The sequence below is a fragment of the Schistocerca cancellata genome, chromosome 8, assembly GCF_023864275.1.
Source record: "Schistocerca cancellata isolate TAMUIC-IGC-003103 chromosome 8, iqSchCanc2.1, whole genome shotgun sequence".
In the NCBI taxonomy this organism is placed as follows: domain Eukaryota; kingdom Metazoa; phylum Arthropoda; class Insecta; order Orthoptera; family Acrididae; genus Schistocerca; species Schistocerca cancellata.
Window position 1 is genome coordinate 230,560,877 of NC_064633.1, and position 17,648 is coordinate 230,578,524.

The window sequence follows — 17,648 nt, forward strand, 5'->3', positions numbered from 1 at the left end:
TATTCTGCTGGCGTGCGGAACTCAGACTGTTTAAAATTACGCTGCATAATAAGACTGTGTTTGACTCTATCTTGCGTGTTTTCGGACCAATATGCCGATAGAAATGTATGATAAGAATCATTTAAATTATTACAATCTCTAATAAGTGCGCGCATCCGCGTCGCCGGTTCGTTTTCTAAATATCCACACATAAATTCCAGTTTGTGACTTAGTGGCCAATTTGGTGGAAGTGCCTACATAAATTGATCTAACCATGAACATGGATGTATGTCATTCTTAGAATTGCGAAAGATTTTAAATTTCCGAACAGTTAAAAAGTGTTTATAGTCAAAGTTTTCGCCTCGTGGCGACAAAGACCTACCGCGTCTGTCCCAGTCCCAGTGTCGATTATTGTCAAGTTCGCGCGCCTGGCGCTCTCTTGTTGCATCTCGTAAATGAAATAAATTATTTTCTTCAAAGCCCTCTGCTATCTGTGATTCTAAATTTCTTCTATTGTCCTTTCCTACGATTTCGCTTTGTATTTGTTTGACTTGCTTTCGTAAAGCCTCAAATTCCTTTTTAACGCGTTCAATAAATTTTCCCTAATTTTCAACATGTTTATTTATGTTCTCGTACTATTCGGTTACTGCAAATGGCAATGGAGCTGTATCATCTGAATCTCTGTCCCCATTTAAACTAAGACTTGTCAATTTATCTGAAATCTCCTCAACTCTTTCCGATAAGTCACCTATATGTTCTTTCTGTTTCTCAACGTCTTCCGTGAGTGTCGCGACTCGGGTTTCGCTATTGACACATTTAGTAGTTAAATGTTCACACTGTTGTGTTAGGTTATTTATTCTGTCAATTGGTACTGATTCCTCGATTCTTTCAAATATTTTATCCTTATCGTGTGCACGTTGTAAATGTAACTCTGAAAATTTTTGTACTAGCACGCGATCTCTTTCTTCCTGTTCTCTATCATATTCCTTTTGTCTAATTTCTATTGAAATTAATCTATTATTGTGAGCATTCAAAATCGGTTATACTTCTTCTCTAATTTCTCTTTAATTCATCTTTCATGTTTTTCAAACATGCCGTTATTCGTGAGTCTAACCGTGTTTCCATTGTTCCCATATCAGTTTCTAACCGTGTTGCCAATGTTCCCATATCTGTTTTAATTGTTCCTATTTGTGATCCCACTGTTTTTAATTCAGATCCTAACTGTGATCCCAGTGAGTCTAACCCTGTTTCCATTGTTCCCATCTCAGTTTTAATTGTTCCTATTTGTGAGTCTAACCGTGATCCCACTGTTTTTAATTCAGATCCCAAATTTAATATTGCTCCACACTGACTGGTTCGAAATTCCTTTCGCCCCTAACATTTCCCGCAAAACCAGCTTCCTTCGTCATAGCTGTAAAGCTATCTGTGTTCGATACTATTCCATACTATTCCAGAATCTTCTGTCGTTAATCTCGTATTCTGAAAATTTTTTGATTGTGAAAAGTTTTGAAATAGTTCCGGACTATTTTCCCTGCTTATTAAATTATTTTCTACTTCATTATTCATCATACTGTTCTCCTGTGTTGGCGAGTTCGCCATGTTAACAATTTCGTCATTCTGACTATCCATCATTTTTGCTTTTTTCATCGATCGCGTAATCATTTACAAAACATACAAAAATCGTCACTATACGAAAATTACACACAATATGACACTTTATCACCAACAATACTATTTACACGAAATGCTTCCAGACAAACACGCCTAACGAACAATTAAAACCTTCACAATTGCACAAAATTGTCAAACCCGTATACAAGACATCAAAAATTAAATTCTGCAAAAATAACATTAGAAGAAAGACAAGACAACTACAAATGTTCATTACCAAATCTACGCATGCAATATAGACCTCAATTACTAAACTACAAATTACTACAACAATACTACTGTCTGCTATTTTTACTATCAAAAGAATTCCAAGGGACGATCCGAAGCAGCGGTCCCACGTGCATGGGGGCTTAATTAAATATAATGCAAATATTTTTAAGTTTAGTCGCTGTCTGTCCGGTTACGCAGTCTCGTAACCGGTTGGCCCTGACTATTATTAGTACGCAATCTGACTGCATAGAATAACAACAGAGAATGAAAGGAAATTTCCGTTAACACAATTAATTAATTAAGTCCCCAGCAACTATAAAAGCTACGAAACAAAAACTACGAAACAACAAAGCACAAGTGTAACTGTTTTGTGTATGGAAGTGTGATTCAACATACACATCTGGCACGGTTCTTCCTCAATACGACAAGATGCTTTAAACGGCATTTACAATGAAGTAATTAAAAAAAAACAGAAATACTATGATTGCACATAGAAACCAGAATTACACTCTAATACATGAACACAAGCCAGATGCTTTGTTGACTGAACCTGTGACCAAGAGACATTGTTAGTTAGGAAACTTGAAATAAAAAAAATTTTTTCACCTTCATATATATTGACGAAAAATACACTATGATCATTACAACATCCCAAATCGAACAGCATCGGCTGTCTAGCCCATCAGAAAAACTGCACACGGCATGCTCACAACTAGTACTGCCATCGACACCCTCTCAAGAAGCACTGACTACGGCAACCTCAGAACTACTACTTCCCACAGCAAAATCTGAACAAGCACTGCCAGTGGAGGCGGCGGAATAAAACTCTTTGGCGCAATCTCTGGCGCTGTGACTCAGTGTAGCCACCTTTCAACGTCTTCCAGTTGCAATGCCGTAAGTTGTATAAATATTTTATACGCCGGAACTTTCACAACTATAGTATTGATTAAGTTTCTGAGAAGGGAGGGGGGGTGGGATGTCATTGCGGGAACTGAGAAGTGCTGTCCGGCAGTTATTCGGCAACAACGTTTATCTTAGGCTGGGAATTGTTGTCCAAACCCGCGGGAATGGATGTTGGATACGTGGTTATCTGCAGTTCAATATAGGCTGTAATAGGAAGTGACAGGTCAAATATTGTACAATCTGTTTTTTCAATATTCTATGAAAAATTGCAACCGGCTTGATTGCAGGACGGCGCCAAAACTATGGCTGTGTCTAAGAAGCAACACAGTTACCTATGAACAACCTGGCAACTAAACGAAGCCAAGTTACGTAACGATTATTAATGCCATTGTATTTACCACTGCGCTGGGAAATGTTACATGCATACACATCGGTAATCATGGATACTGAAGGCATGTACCGACTTTAAATTGTTCCTCCAAAGGTGGCGATCTTCTGCACTTTGGATCCAGTTTCCATGGGCTCCTAGCAGCTGAAGTGGAACGACTAGATAAAATTGCGATTAAGGGCAGTCACCAGACAGATTCATTGGAAGAATTCTCAGGAAATTTAGTTCATTAATAAGGAAGTAGCTTACAAAACTCTCGTTCGACCAATACTTGAATATGGCTCGTCGGTGTGGAATATATACCATATAGCATTGAAGAAAAAAATATATATATAAAATTAAAAAAAAACAATACGTTTCGTTACAAGCTCATTTAATAATGGCGAAAGCGTCACGTAAATTATCAGTCAACTGTAGTGGCAGACGGTGTGAGAGAGGATTGCTGCATCACGGTGTGGTTTACCGTTAAAACTTCCAGGTAGTGTTTCCAGAAGACCCAACCAATAATTGCTTCCTTCGGCATATACAGGGTGGTCCATTGATCGTGACCGGGCCAAATATCTCACGAAATAAGCATCAAACAAAAAGACTACAAAGAACGAAACTCGTCTAGCTTGAAGGGGGAAACCAGATGGTGCTATGGTTGGCCTGGAAGATGGCGCTGCCATAGATCAAACGGATATCAACTGCGTTTTTTTTAAATAGGAACCCCCATTTTTATTACATATTCGTGTAGTACGTAAAGAAATGTGAATGTTTTAGTTGGGAGGAAAGATAATTGGCCCCCATGGCAATTTAAATGGTGCAAAACATGCTGAATTGCTACGTAATGTTCTACCGATGTTACTACAAGATGTTTCACTGCATGACAGAATGGCGATGTACTTCCAACATGATGGATATCCGGCACATAGATCGCGTGCTGTTGATGCGGTAATGAATAGCATATTTCATGACAGGTGGTTTGACCGTAGAAGCACCGTACCATGGCCCGCACGTTCACCGGATCTGACGTCCCCGGATTTCTTTCTGTGGAGAAAGTGGAAGGATATTTGCTATCGTGATCCACCGACAACGCCTGACAACATGCGTAAGCGCATTGTCAATGCATGTGCGAACATTACGGAAGGCGAACTACTCGCTGTTGAGAAGAATGTCGTTACACGTATTGCCAAATGCATTGAGATTGACGGACATCATTTTGAGCATTTATTGCATTAATGTGGTATTTACAGGTAATCACGCCGTAACAGCATGCGTTCTCAGAAATGATATGTTCACAAAGGTACATGTATCACATGGGAACAACCGAAATAAAAGGTTCAAACGTACCTACGTTCTGTATTTTAATTTAAAAAACCCACCTGTTACCAACTGGTCGTCTGAAATTGTGAGCTATATGTTTCTGACTATTACAGCGAGATCTATCACAAAGCGAAAACAGTGGTCCAACTAAAACATTCAGATTTCTATATGTACTGCACGAATTTTTTTTTGTCATCAGTCTACTGACTGGTTTGATGCGGCCCGCCACGAATTCCTTTCCTGTGCTAACCTCTTCATCTCAGAGTAGCACTTGCAATCTACGTCCTCAATTATTTGCTTGACGTATTCCAATCTCTGTCTTCCTCTGCAGTTTTTGCCCTCTACAGCTCCCTCTAGTACCATGGAAGTCATTCCCTCATGTCTTAGCAGATGTCCTATCATCCTGTCCCTTCTCCTTATCAGTGTTTTCCGCGTAGAACCTCCTCATTCCTTACCTTCTCAGTCCACCTAATTTTCAACATTCGTCTATAGCACCACATCTCAAATGCTTCGATTCTCTTCTCTTCCGGTTTTCCCACAGTCCATGTTTCACTACCATACAATGCTGTACTCCAGACGTACATCCTCAGAAATTTCTTCCTCAAATTAAGGCCGGTATTTGATATTAGTAGACTTCTCTTGGCCAGAAATGCCTTTTTTGCCATAGCGAGTTGCTTTTGATGTCCTCCTTGCTCCGTCCGTCATTGGTTATTTTACTGCCTAGGTAGCAGAATTCCTTAACTTCATTGCCTTCGTGACCATCAATCCTGATGTTAAGTTACTCGCTGTTCTCATTTCTACTACTTCTCATTACCTTCGTCTTTCTCCGATTTACTCTCAAACCATACTGTGTACTCATTAGACTGTTCATTCCGTTCAGCAGATCGTTTAATTCTTCTTCACTTTCACTCAGGATAGCAATGTCATCAGCGAATCGTATCATTGATATCCTTTCACCTTGTATTTTAATTCCACTCCTGAACCTTTCTTTTATTGCCATCATTGCTTCCTCGATGTACAGATTGAAGAGTAGGGGCGAAAGGCTACAGCCTTGTCTTACACCCTTCTTAATAAGAGCACTTCGTTCTTGATCGTCCACTCTTATTATTCCCTCTTGGTTGTTGTACATATTGTATATGACCCGTCTCTCCCTATAGCTTACCCCTACTTTTTTCAGAAGCTCGAACAGCTTGCACCATTTTATATTGCCGAACGCTTTTTCTAGGTCGACAAATCCTATGAAAGTGTCTTGATTTTTCTTTAGCCTTGCTTCCATTATTAGCCGTAACGTCAGAATTGCCTCTCTCATCCCTTTACTTTTCCTAAAGCCAAACTAATCGTCACCTAGCGCATTCTCAATTTTCTTTTCCATTCTTCTGTATAATTTTCTTGTAAGCAGCTTCGATGCATGAACTGTTAAGCTGATTGTGCGATAATTCTCGCACTTGTCAGCTCTTGCCGTCTTCGGAATTGTGTGGATGATGCTTTTCCAAAAGTCAGATGGTATGTCGCCAGACTCATATATTCTACACACCAACGTTAATAGTCGTTTTGTTGCCACTTCCCCCAATGATTTTAGAAATTCTGATGGAATGTTATCTATCCCTTCTGCCTTATTTGACTGTAAGTCCTCCAAAGCTGTTTTAAATTCCGATTCTAATACTGGATCCCCTATCTCTTCTACATCGACTCCTGTTTCTTCTTTTATCACATCAGACAAATCTTCACCCTCATAGAGGCTTTCAGTGTATCCTTTCCACCTATCTGCTCTCTCCTCTGCATTCAACAGTGGAATTCCCGTTGCACTCTTAATGTTACCACCGTTGCTTTTAATGTCACCAAAGGTTGTTTTGACTTTCCTGTATGCTGAGTCTGTCATTCCGACAATCATATCTTTTTCGATGTCTTCACATTTTTCCTGCAGCCATTTCGTCTTAGCTTCCCTGCACTTCCTATTTATTTCATTCCTCAGCGACTTGTATTTCTGTATTCCTGATTTTCCCGGAACATGTTTGTACTTCCTCCTTTCATCAATCAACTGAAGTATTTCTTCTGTTACCCATGTAATAAAAATGGGAGTCCTATGTTTAAGAAAGGCTGATGATATCCGTTTGATCTATGGCAGCGCCATCCAGCGGGCCAACCATAGCGTCATCTGGTTTCCCCCTTCAAGCTAGGCAAGTTTCGTTCTTTGTAGTTTTTTCGTTTGACGCTTATTTCGTGAGATATTTAGTCCGGTCACGATCAATGGACTACCCTGTATACCGCGAGAAGTACACAAAAATAAAATTAGAAATAATCCAAGTTACCAGCAATCTTTCTTGTCGCGAACCTTATGCGACTGGAACAGGAAAAGGGGGAAGTGGCTGGTACATAAAGTACCCTCCGCCACACAACGTGATGTGGTTTGCGGAGTAAAGATAAAGATTTAGAAAGTTACACTAAAAGTTTTTCTCAGTACTGCCTTTTGCTGCCAGTCGTTCATCGTAAACTGGAGAGAAGGCTTTCGTCGGAGAAAGGCGCAGCTCTGCCGCGTTGTATTAAAAGCTATCACGACGACAGGATAATGAGGTTTTGCGACCCAGCCTTTTTTATCTGCAACGATATGAGAAACGACGGCACTAGGCACGCCGGGGACCGGAGCAGACGATGAAACAGTTATACCGCATATGGCCGTCAGCGAGAAAGGAATGACAGCCGGGGAGGCGAGCGTAGAATTGCATGTTTTATGACTCGAGCACCGATGCGGCAGCGCAATGCGAAATAAATTGGTAAATATACTCCGCACCGCGCTGTCGGGGGGGATGGGAAGTGCAGGTTCGATTGGAGCAGACGGGGCAGGCAGTTGAACGCCGCAGAGAATGGGCCGCGGCCGGCCAATGGCGGGGAGGGAGCTCCGCCGAGTCCTGCCGCTCACCTGATTCCCATTAACTTCAGCCGGCGCGGGCAAGGTGCGGCGCGCGGCCCAAGGCACCAGGGTCGATAACCCAATTCTCATTTCCCCTCTTAATACCGCCGCCCAACTCATTTCCACCTCGTGTCTCCGCTACGGCAGCAGCAGCAAAAGCCCATCAAGATTACAAATAAAAGCATTTTACCCGTGAGAGAGGAGCCCGTGTGCGCGTGGGTAGGACCCGCTCGCATTTAACAACTACCTCCTCCATCGCTCTGCCTCTCTCTCTCTCCGACGCGCGCACACACACACACACACACACACACACACACACAGAGGCTCTATCTCCCTCTGTCTCCGGCTACCATTCAGTCTGCTGATTTACAGCGGGAAAATGGCTGCTGGCAAATGGATGCTAATAGGAGTTCGTTGTCCCGGCAAGTGGTTCGCAGCGGCGTCTGCTGCTTCGCCGACTCGTCGCCCGCAGCCACCCACGCTTACTCCGTCGCGAGTTAATCGCTCGCCACTGAGTACGCCGTCGTGTCCGACGGAGGAGGCGACGAAGACGACGAGACGAGGCCGCCTGCCAAGTGTGTCGCCTCCAGCTGTAGCCCGCTGCTGGGCTCACGAACTTTCACAACAGCGTACTTCTAAAGACGTCTACGACACACAAAATCGCAATTACACACTACCGTAATTTTGCTTATAAGTATGCAGGCCAAACAATTAAGTCACTCCCAGGAGACGTCGCGCTAATACCGTGTAACACCAACTCTGAGCCCATAAATGGCCTGAATTCGGTGAGGAACAGAGTCCACGAATTTCTGGAGCTATGTCATATTCAACAAAAGTCACTAACTCAACATAAAATCCCGTAGTGCTATAGAACTGTGGTGATGTTGATTGCTACCTCTGATTTGCTGTTCGAAATAGTTTCAGACATTCGTATGCATGATGTAACTAGCCTGCGAGCATGTGATAGATACCTCACGTCAGGAAGGCATGTATACAACTTTGTGAGCAGAGCTGTAGTTCTCTAGAAATACGGGAGTGTCCACAACATATTCATCATAGAGATGCAGCAGAAGGGCAGCACTTTGTGATGGATCGCCCATGGCCGGCCTGAGTGGTCGAGCGGTTCTAGGCGCTTCAGTCTGGTACCGCGCGACCGCTACGGTCGCAGGTTCGAATCCTGCCTCGGGCATGGATGCGTGTGATGTCCTTAGGTTTGATAGGTTTAAGTAGTTCTAAGTTCTAGGGGACTGATGACCTCAGATAATAAATCCCATAGTGCTCAGAGCCATTTGCACCATCTTTTGATCCCCCAGGGAGTCCGTCAACATTGCTTTTAAATCCTCAGAAACACTGTACGCACAGATTTTGGCAGTTACCACTGCTTTCTACGAGTGCGGGGAATTCACTTGTTTCATATTTCTCATACTTAGAGACTGGAGGGAGAGATCTGTAGTTGCTTTAAAAAAAGCTTTTAATAGGCAAGATCGCATTCAGTACTACTTATTCCTGATGACCGGTTTCAATAGTTAAGACTGTCAGCTTCTGATCTTCAAAAATCTTCTTGTTATACGTCCCGTTCCTTTATGACTGTATCGCATACGAAAACAGGTTTGTGACAAATAAAAACAATGCAGTTATAAAGCACGTTGTGTAACTAGAGATCTCCACGCACATGATACCCTACTGATGCTCTTCCGACGGTGGTGAAATGCGCAACGCTGCACGTTTATGCACGTGTTTATGTTCACAAGATGAGATTGATACATCATGGATCCACATTCTCTACAATACATACTTCACATGGGCCCATGATTTGTTTAACTCAACATGTTAACGTAAACGTGTGTGCAAATGTGCATTGTTACGCAATTCAGCATCTGACAAGCATCAGTGGAGTTTAATGTGTGTGGACATCCCTACTTACACAAATGCTCTTTAACAGTATTGTTTTTAGTTGTGAGAAACCTAATTTTAACAAACCTATATAAATGTGCTACACACTATCCACTGTAATAACAACATGGCAAGTGCGATACATTCATAAAAATGGTTCAAATGGCTCTGAGCACTATCGGACTTAACTTATAAGGTCGTCAGTCCCCTAGAACTTAGAACTACTTAAATCTAAGTAACCTAAGGACATCACACACATCCATGACCGAGGCAAGATTCGAACCTGCGACCGTAGCGGCCGCGCGGTTCCAGACTGTGGCGCCTTTAACCGCTTGGCCAGATACATTCATAATGGAACAGAATGTAAGACAAGTTTTTTTCAGTATTGTAAGATTACAGTCTTAAGTGTTGAAGCCGGTGTTCAGGATAAATAGTACTGAATGTGATCTTGGCTATTAGCAGTTCCTGTAAAGAATTTATTTGCGGTAATATTTGGATGACGACACTGCAGAAGTTACGGAGAGAATGAGATTCACCTCATCCCAATGCACTTGTGAACTGCAGTAACTGGAAACGAGGTGGGCAAACACCGACGGCAGGGCACAATCTTGACCGTCAAGGAGTTTCACAACGCCATTACTGAATAACTACAGAAATGACAAAGCCTATGTTATATGTATAGTTTCATCGCGAATGATATACTGAAATGATCAATGTCACATGCCAGGCTTATGTTAAATGTATATTATTTAACTCGACGGAAAATTGGTTATGGATTTTACGGTACATAGCCTGTAACTTCCAATGCCCAGGTACAATTAGATGACAAGAAATCATGGGAGAGCGATATGCACGTACACAGGTGGTTGCAGTATCGAGTTGGGGTTGGGGGTTGGGGTTGTTTGGGGAAGGAGACCAGACAGCGAGGTCATCGGTCTCATTGGATTAGGGAAGGACGGGGAAGGAAGTCGGCCGTGCCCTTTCAGAGGAACCATCCCGGCATTTGCCTGGAGCGATTTAGGAAAATCACGGAAAACCTAAATCAGGATGGCCGGACGTGGGATTGAACCGTCGTTCTCCCGAATGCGAGTCCAGTGTCTAACCACTGCGCCACCTGCAGTATGGAGTACACAAGGTATTAAGCAGAAGTGTGTAGGCAGGGCTGTCATTTGTACTCTGGTGATTCATGTGAAAAGTTTCAGACGTGATTATATCCGCACGACAGAATTGACGGACTGTGAACACGGATTAGCTGTTGGAGCTAGACGGATGAGACATTCAATTTCGGAAATCGTTAGGGAACTCAATATTTCGAGATCCACACTGTCCAGAGTGTGCCGAGAATATCAAAACCCAGGCGTTACCTCTCACCACGGGCAACGCAGTGGCCGACAAGAGCAGCGGCGTTTGCGTAGACAGTGCTAACGGACAATCATAAACTGCATGAAATGTTTGCAGAAATGAGTGTGGGACGTACTACGAACGTATCCGTTAGGACAGTGCGATGACATTAGTCATTAATAGGGTGTGGCAGGAGGTGAGCGATGCGAGTGCCTTTGCTAACAGCGCCTCCAGCGCCTCTCCTGGGCTCGTGACCATATCGGCTGGACGTTAGACGACTGGAAAACCATGGCCTGATCAATGAGTCCCTACTTGAATTGATAAGAGCTGATAATACGGTTCGAATGTGGTGCAAATCCCAAGTGGTCTCAAGTAGTCAACAAGTCTCCCTTCAAGCTGGCGGTAGCTTCATAACGGTGTGTGTTGTGTTTAAATTGATTATTGGCAGGAGATAGTTTGCTTGGGTTACTTAGTGACCATTTGCAGCCGTTCATTGACTTCACGTCCTCAAAGAACGATGGGACTGTTATTGGTGGCAATGCGCCCTGTCACTGGGCGACAATTGTTCGCGATCGGTTTGAAGAATATTCTGGACATTTCCAGCGAATATTTTGGTCACCCTGATCGCCGGACATGAATAACATCAAACACTTATGGGACATAATCGAGATGTCACATTGTGTCAAACTCCTGCACCGGAAACATTTCCGTAATTATGGACGGCTATAGAGGAAGTATGGCTCATTATTTCTGCAGGGGACTTCCAAATACTTGTTGAGTCCATGCCACGTCAAACTGTTGCACTACGGTTGCCAAAGGTCCGACACGCTATTCCATGGTATTCCACGACTTTTCTCAGTGTACAGTCAACATACGTTACAGAAATTCTCATCGTTATGATTTGCAGCTCGTGTTTCTTGGAAGTGAAAGTCGTTATTTATGAGTGTTGAAATGAATTTAGTTACAGTGAAGCATTATAATTCTATTGAAAATAATTACGTGAATTAGCAGCGAACTGTTTATCTTAGGAACTACTAGAATCTCCATAAACTGAACATTTATCAACTGTGAGCAGTTACGAACTTTAACCCGAAGTTCAAGCAGTTAAAGGAACATTTTTATCGGGGCTATACTGACTTCAATTGGAACTGCACCTGGATCAATTTATAGAATCTTTGCGCATCCAGTTTCGGGGATGTGAAGAGTGAACAGACCACTAACATCGATTATAATATTCATCACCCGACAGGCAGACGGCCACAACTTGATCACCGATGAGGTTGACATAAATATCATGGCTCATATTCACTGTAAGCTGGATGAATGGGCCAAACTCATGGCACGAAACAGAAACATCATACGACCACCGACGGACTGAACTTCACCCTCAACACCCTAATGGTGAAACGTCCTACTGGGGCGTCTTTGCACTCGACGCCTTCCATTATTTTAAAAGAGGCAAAATCATTACTCGTACTCACTACTTACTACTCACAATACTACATACCTCCAATCAGCTACTCTCTGTGTGTTGTCCGGCCCGTCTAACAAGCTCTGTTTTATGTGTCACTGTGAGCAGTGGCATTTTGGTCGTCAGTGACTCAATGTTCGCTTGCAGACTGGTTGTCCTGGACCTGCATTACTGGCAGCGGCAGTTCGTGTCGTGTTTGAGACCGCCTGTCATTGACAAGGTGTGGCACTCGTCGCCGATCCCTACCGGTTAAGCAATGTTTTTACGCCTTTTGAAACTGCTATGTGTGTTCCTTGTAAACAGTTTGCTACACCAACATATCGGATAGTTCACATGAGGTCATGGGCACATCGAAACACAGCAGTTCCTCTGCGCCCTTCTGTTGCATCTCGACACTCACACGTCTTACAGTACTGATTGCATACACCCGTGTGGCACATACACACACAACTTCATTACCATGAGTCATGCAAGCAATGGAGGGTCCCATAGTTCAGTTACACACCATCTAAAACATTTCTGAAACGACTAATATGCTCTTTTAAAAGCCGACAGATATTTGTCCTAGACTACAAAAGAGGGGTGAATATTCTGATTTATCGATGTTGCTAGTATTGTGGCCGGCCGAAGTGGCCGTGCGGTTAAAGGCGCTGCAGTCTGGAACCGCAAGACCACTACGGTCGCAGGTTCGAATCCTGCATCGGGCATGGATGTTTGTGATGTCCTTAGGTTAGTTAGGTTTAACTAGTTCTAAGTTCTAGGGGACTAATGACCTCAGCAGTTGAGTCCCATAGTGCTCAGAGCCATTTGAACCATTTGAGCTACTATTGTCAATAAAGAACAGGAAAAGGTGATACAGCTGCCGCTACCGATGCTGTTTAATGCAACCAGCACAACGTCTGCATCAGGAATGGTATCCAGGCAGGCGACAGCAACATAGTCAATGTGAGTACCCCCTCTCAGCTCTCTGCGCGACTGTTAGCAAACGGTGTAATACTGTAAAAATCGCAGTTGAGGATTGGCCGTAAGTTACAAGGTATCTTTGGACAAAGAGATACCTTACTTCAGCCGTACTTATCTAAGTGTCTCCCATCTTTCTTTGTGTACTTAGCGGTGTAATGATACAGATTTTAGACGTCTCTATAAGTTTATTCCGTTTACAGTAATTAATCTTTCGTAAATGGTTCAGAAAAATTGCCTTATAAAGTGTGTTTCATCACTGGGAACAATGAAATTAACAGGAAATATTAAAAGGGAAGTGTGGAAATAACAACTTTTTGGTCCAATGAAAACATTAATATATGGAGTGATTCAGCTGCTCCTACCGCTGTCGTTTTACGTAAGCCCACATGACAGAACAATGTTGTTCGTCAGTTCTTTTTGCACATGTGAAGCATATTGCCGAAACGACACAGATTAACTGGTAAAGTATACGGAGACATCTTATACCGTGTACGGGTGGGCATTATGTTGCTGAAATGTAAGCCCAGAATGGTGCGCCACGAATGGCAACGGGGTGTGGAGCAGAATATCCTTCACGTACCGCTGTGCTGTAATGATGCTACGAATGACATCCAAAAGAGTCCTGTTTATGAAACTACTTTAGCACATTAACATTGTGAGTCATATATTAACGTTTTTATTGGAAGTTGTTACTTAGAAACTTCCTGTCTATATACCTACTGTTGGTTTCATTGCTTCTGACGGTGAAACACAGCTTATAAGGCAAGTTTCTGAATCGAAACTTCCTGGCAAATTAAAACTGGGTGCCGGACCGAGACTCGAACTCGGGACCTTGCAAAGGTCCCATGTTCGAGTCTCGGTCCGGCACACAGTTTTAATCTGCCAGGAAGTTTCAAAATCAGCGCACACTCCACTGCAGAGTGAAAATTTCATTCAAGTTTGTGGATCATTTACGAATGGTTAAGTACTATAAACGGAATGAACTTTCAGACATCGAAATATGTATGAGTACGATGCTGATTACACAAAGAAAGATTGGAGAGACTTGGATAAATGTGGCAGAAGTAAGGTATATCTTGGCCAAAAAATACCATATAACTCAGTTGTATTTTTACAGTATGAGTCCGTTTACTAACATTCGCCCACAGCTCTGAGATAGAACCTATATACATTACATGGGTGCCGCCTGTCTGAATACCGTTCCTGACAGAGATGTATTGCGTACTGTGTACAGTCACGTCGGTAGGGGCAACTGAATCACGTTGTATGATTCCTCCCATATTTTCACATATATCTTTGTTTAACAAGCTTAATTTGTAGCTTAAACAGAATTTATTAACAGAAGAAATGAATTGGAACGCTAGCCATGAAACGCGTCTTCCATTCTCACACACGCTATTAAAAGAGAAATAAGTAAGTACAAGAATCATTGATAGAGAAATCCGAAAAAGTGCGTAAGACTCAGGTCACACATTCGTAAATCAGCATTAGATATACGTGAACGTCGAACCAATCAGTAAAAGGAGATCGATGGTCACTTCATAATATCTTGGTGTATCCTCATGTTTGCTGTCGGATCTTAAAATCAACATGACTGCATATTTCGGGGATGCATCTGCCCACCATCTTCAGGTCACAGTGAGATTCACCAGCAGCAGTATTCTCCTGAAGATGGTGGCCAGATGGATCGCCGAAATCCCCTCTGTACATGTTTATAACTAGATGCAAATTGTCGCATGGATTACTTTTCACAGATGGCCTTTTGCCGAAGTAGAGGATACTCTAAACTTTCTCAGGGATGTCTTTGTTTCGCAATACAAAATTAAACAAAGAGTTTATTGGACCAAGTTTTTCTGCTGGAGGTCTTTATTGTCTCAGGGCAACTTCCTTTCAGTTGAGGGGCCAGACGCTCCTGCCTCATGGACGACCAGCTGATTTGGTTTGACATAGAAAGGGTTATCCTGATCACAGAAACGTTTAGGGATGATGGAGAAGAGCAATATATCGATTTGCGATACGAAAACTTGCTCTGGAAATAGTCTAGTCGGCAGAAGCCAAGCATTTTGAAGGATAACTCTGCCAGTGCGATACCAGAAGGAACGTTAAGTTCTCTGCACTTGCCTTCTAATAGACAGCTTTATCAGGAACCTTGTTGTTATCATCATACAGCGAGCAAACGCGACTAACACATGGGCATACATCGTGTGGGGCGGAGGCAGGTAATTCCACTAATGCATTGCAGATTGCATCAGGAGCACTCACAGGGTCAGTCCTACCGTGAACTTCAGTAGAATTGCCGTCTGCCTTTATACTTACTTTCATGCATCCGTAATTTTCTCGGATGAAACTTGTTCCAGAGACGGGGAGACCATCCGCCTTCATAAATAATTACGACGCTGCAGAAATGAAGAGCCACCAACACAAGTAGTGAATCCGTGGACAGCATCGTCATTGACTGAGCAATAGGCTCTTAATCCTTCCTTACCGGGCTATGAGTCTATGGGACATATTCCCCACTTTTCTAAAGATGTCCCACTTCATCGCAACGGGACGCTCCACTGCACATTTTCCTCATGTTGCTCGCGCATACCTGTCACACACATTCTCTCAAAGATACACACATGGGGGACGTGTTATATCACTACAAATGCTTTCGTCCAATTTGATACAATCTGCTTTCTATTTAGGTGACATGAAAAATGTGTACTGGAGACCAGTCGTGAGTGAGTAGATGTCGAGACAAGAATTCTTGCTGCCGGTGACACTGTTTGATTTATACTGAGGTTGTTCGAAAGGCACAGTAGAGCTATGTGAAACGGCACTACCTGCAGAACGCCACACTGAACATCTTTCGTGAATGTAGCAGCTTGCACAAGTTGAATAAATACATAAATTATTCTAAAAATTCGTAACTAGAAAATTAACAGTCGGCACACTGTCACCATACCTATGGCTCTTTGCAGTTTCCTTATTTTCTTCTCAGATGGATAACTTTCCCGTTCTTCATAGGCCCTGAAAATTCGTACTGTCAAACCTTGGTAACCCGGTTTATCCACATTTTTTAAAACAAAGTTCAACAGCTGTGTAACATACATTACTCCAAAAGCAAAAAGGCAACAGCCGATGTTAACAATCTTTAAACTGAAATTCAGGTAACAGTTACAGACGTATATAGCACAGCATTTAACATCGAGTTGTACAGGGCAGTATTGCTCCCTTGCAGTGTTACTGCCCATGGACAGTAAGATGCACGACATAGGAAGAACAAGGCAAAAATATTTGAAGAGCGTTGTTACTGAATTTGGTGTTGAACCGCAACAGCGCCAGGCTGTAAAAATATTCTGTGGCCGGCTATTTGAGAGGCCACTGATAAGGTTCGCACAACGAATAGAGAAACGGGAGACAATGTCGATACGTCGGAGTTCGTTTAAGCATCTGCAAACATTCCAGGATGTTTAAACATGGGAGCTAATGGCAACGAAATGATGACGCTTGCTACGGTATGATTTCTGACGACGAAATAATCGCTGGTAGTTGGTCTGCAGGTAGCGTCGGTAGTGGATCAGCTGGCGGAGGTAGCTTGCCATCTGAAGACATTAGGACACAAACAGTGGCAAAAATACAGCCATACACAATAAAAGGTTATTTGGAACGTAAGGCAGAAAAAATTCGGTGGAAATAATGATGCTAAAATGCCAGCATGACCACGTTGCACATAAATTACATGCGAATCTTGCTAAAAAAACAAAGTACTGGTTTCTTTGGCGTATAAAACTCACTGAGTTTTCTTTCAATATCTACTAAAATTTTTTTGTGAAGGTAGTGTATAACTTATGCGTTTCCATGTAAATAAATGTTAAATGCATGTTTATGGAATTTAGTCAATGTCATTCTAACTTTTTTCTGAATACCCAGATTATCTGGATTTTCGAACATCCGCATTACCTACGGTACCATGTTGCCCGGAAAATCGATGTTCCATTGTATGATCACCACAGAAACGTTCTGCTTAGTACCTCACACCAAAGAACCGATCACCTGTTCACTAAAGTTATCTATCGTTGTAAAACGTCATAATTCATGTCCAAAAGCTACTGATTAAATTTCCTTTACTATACAAAGTTTCGGTCCACAGACTATCACCTGGTATCATAAAATATTTATCACAGCTTACAATACGATATAAATTCAATGGCGTTAAAAATATGCAATCCATAATTCGTGACTGTTGTCTAATAGTAACTTTGTACGAATTTTCAAACGGTCGTAAATATTTTATGGCACGTGGTGATGATCTGTGCACATAAACTGGTTGTAGAGTACAGATATTTTTACTCTTGCTAATCAAACATGTTTTCCGAATACTAGCGACACATAGGGCACTACCTTCTTAAAAGATTTATCTATCTATTTACTTGAAATAGGTAGAGATGATACCAACATGTGTGTAACTAATATGAATACAGTAGGGACAATTCAATCTGATTGAAAAAAGAACTACGTCATCATAATCGATTCAGGAAAGGTTGATGTTAGCAGACTTGGTTGCTCACCCTGAACACATATTTGCAAGAATTCGTTAAAAAAAAACAAAAAAACGAGAGAGAAACTTAAAA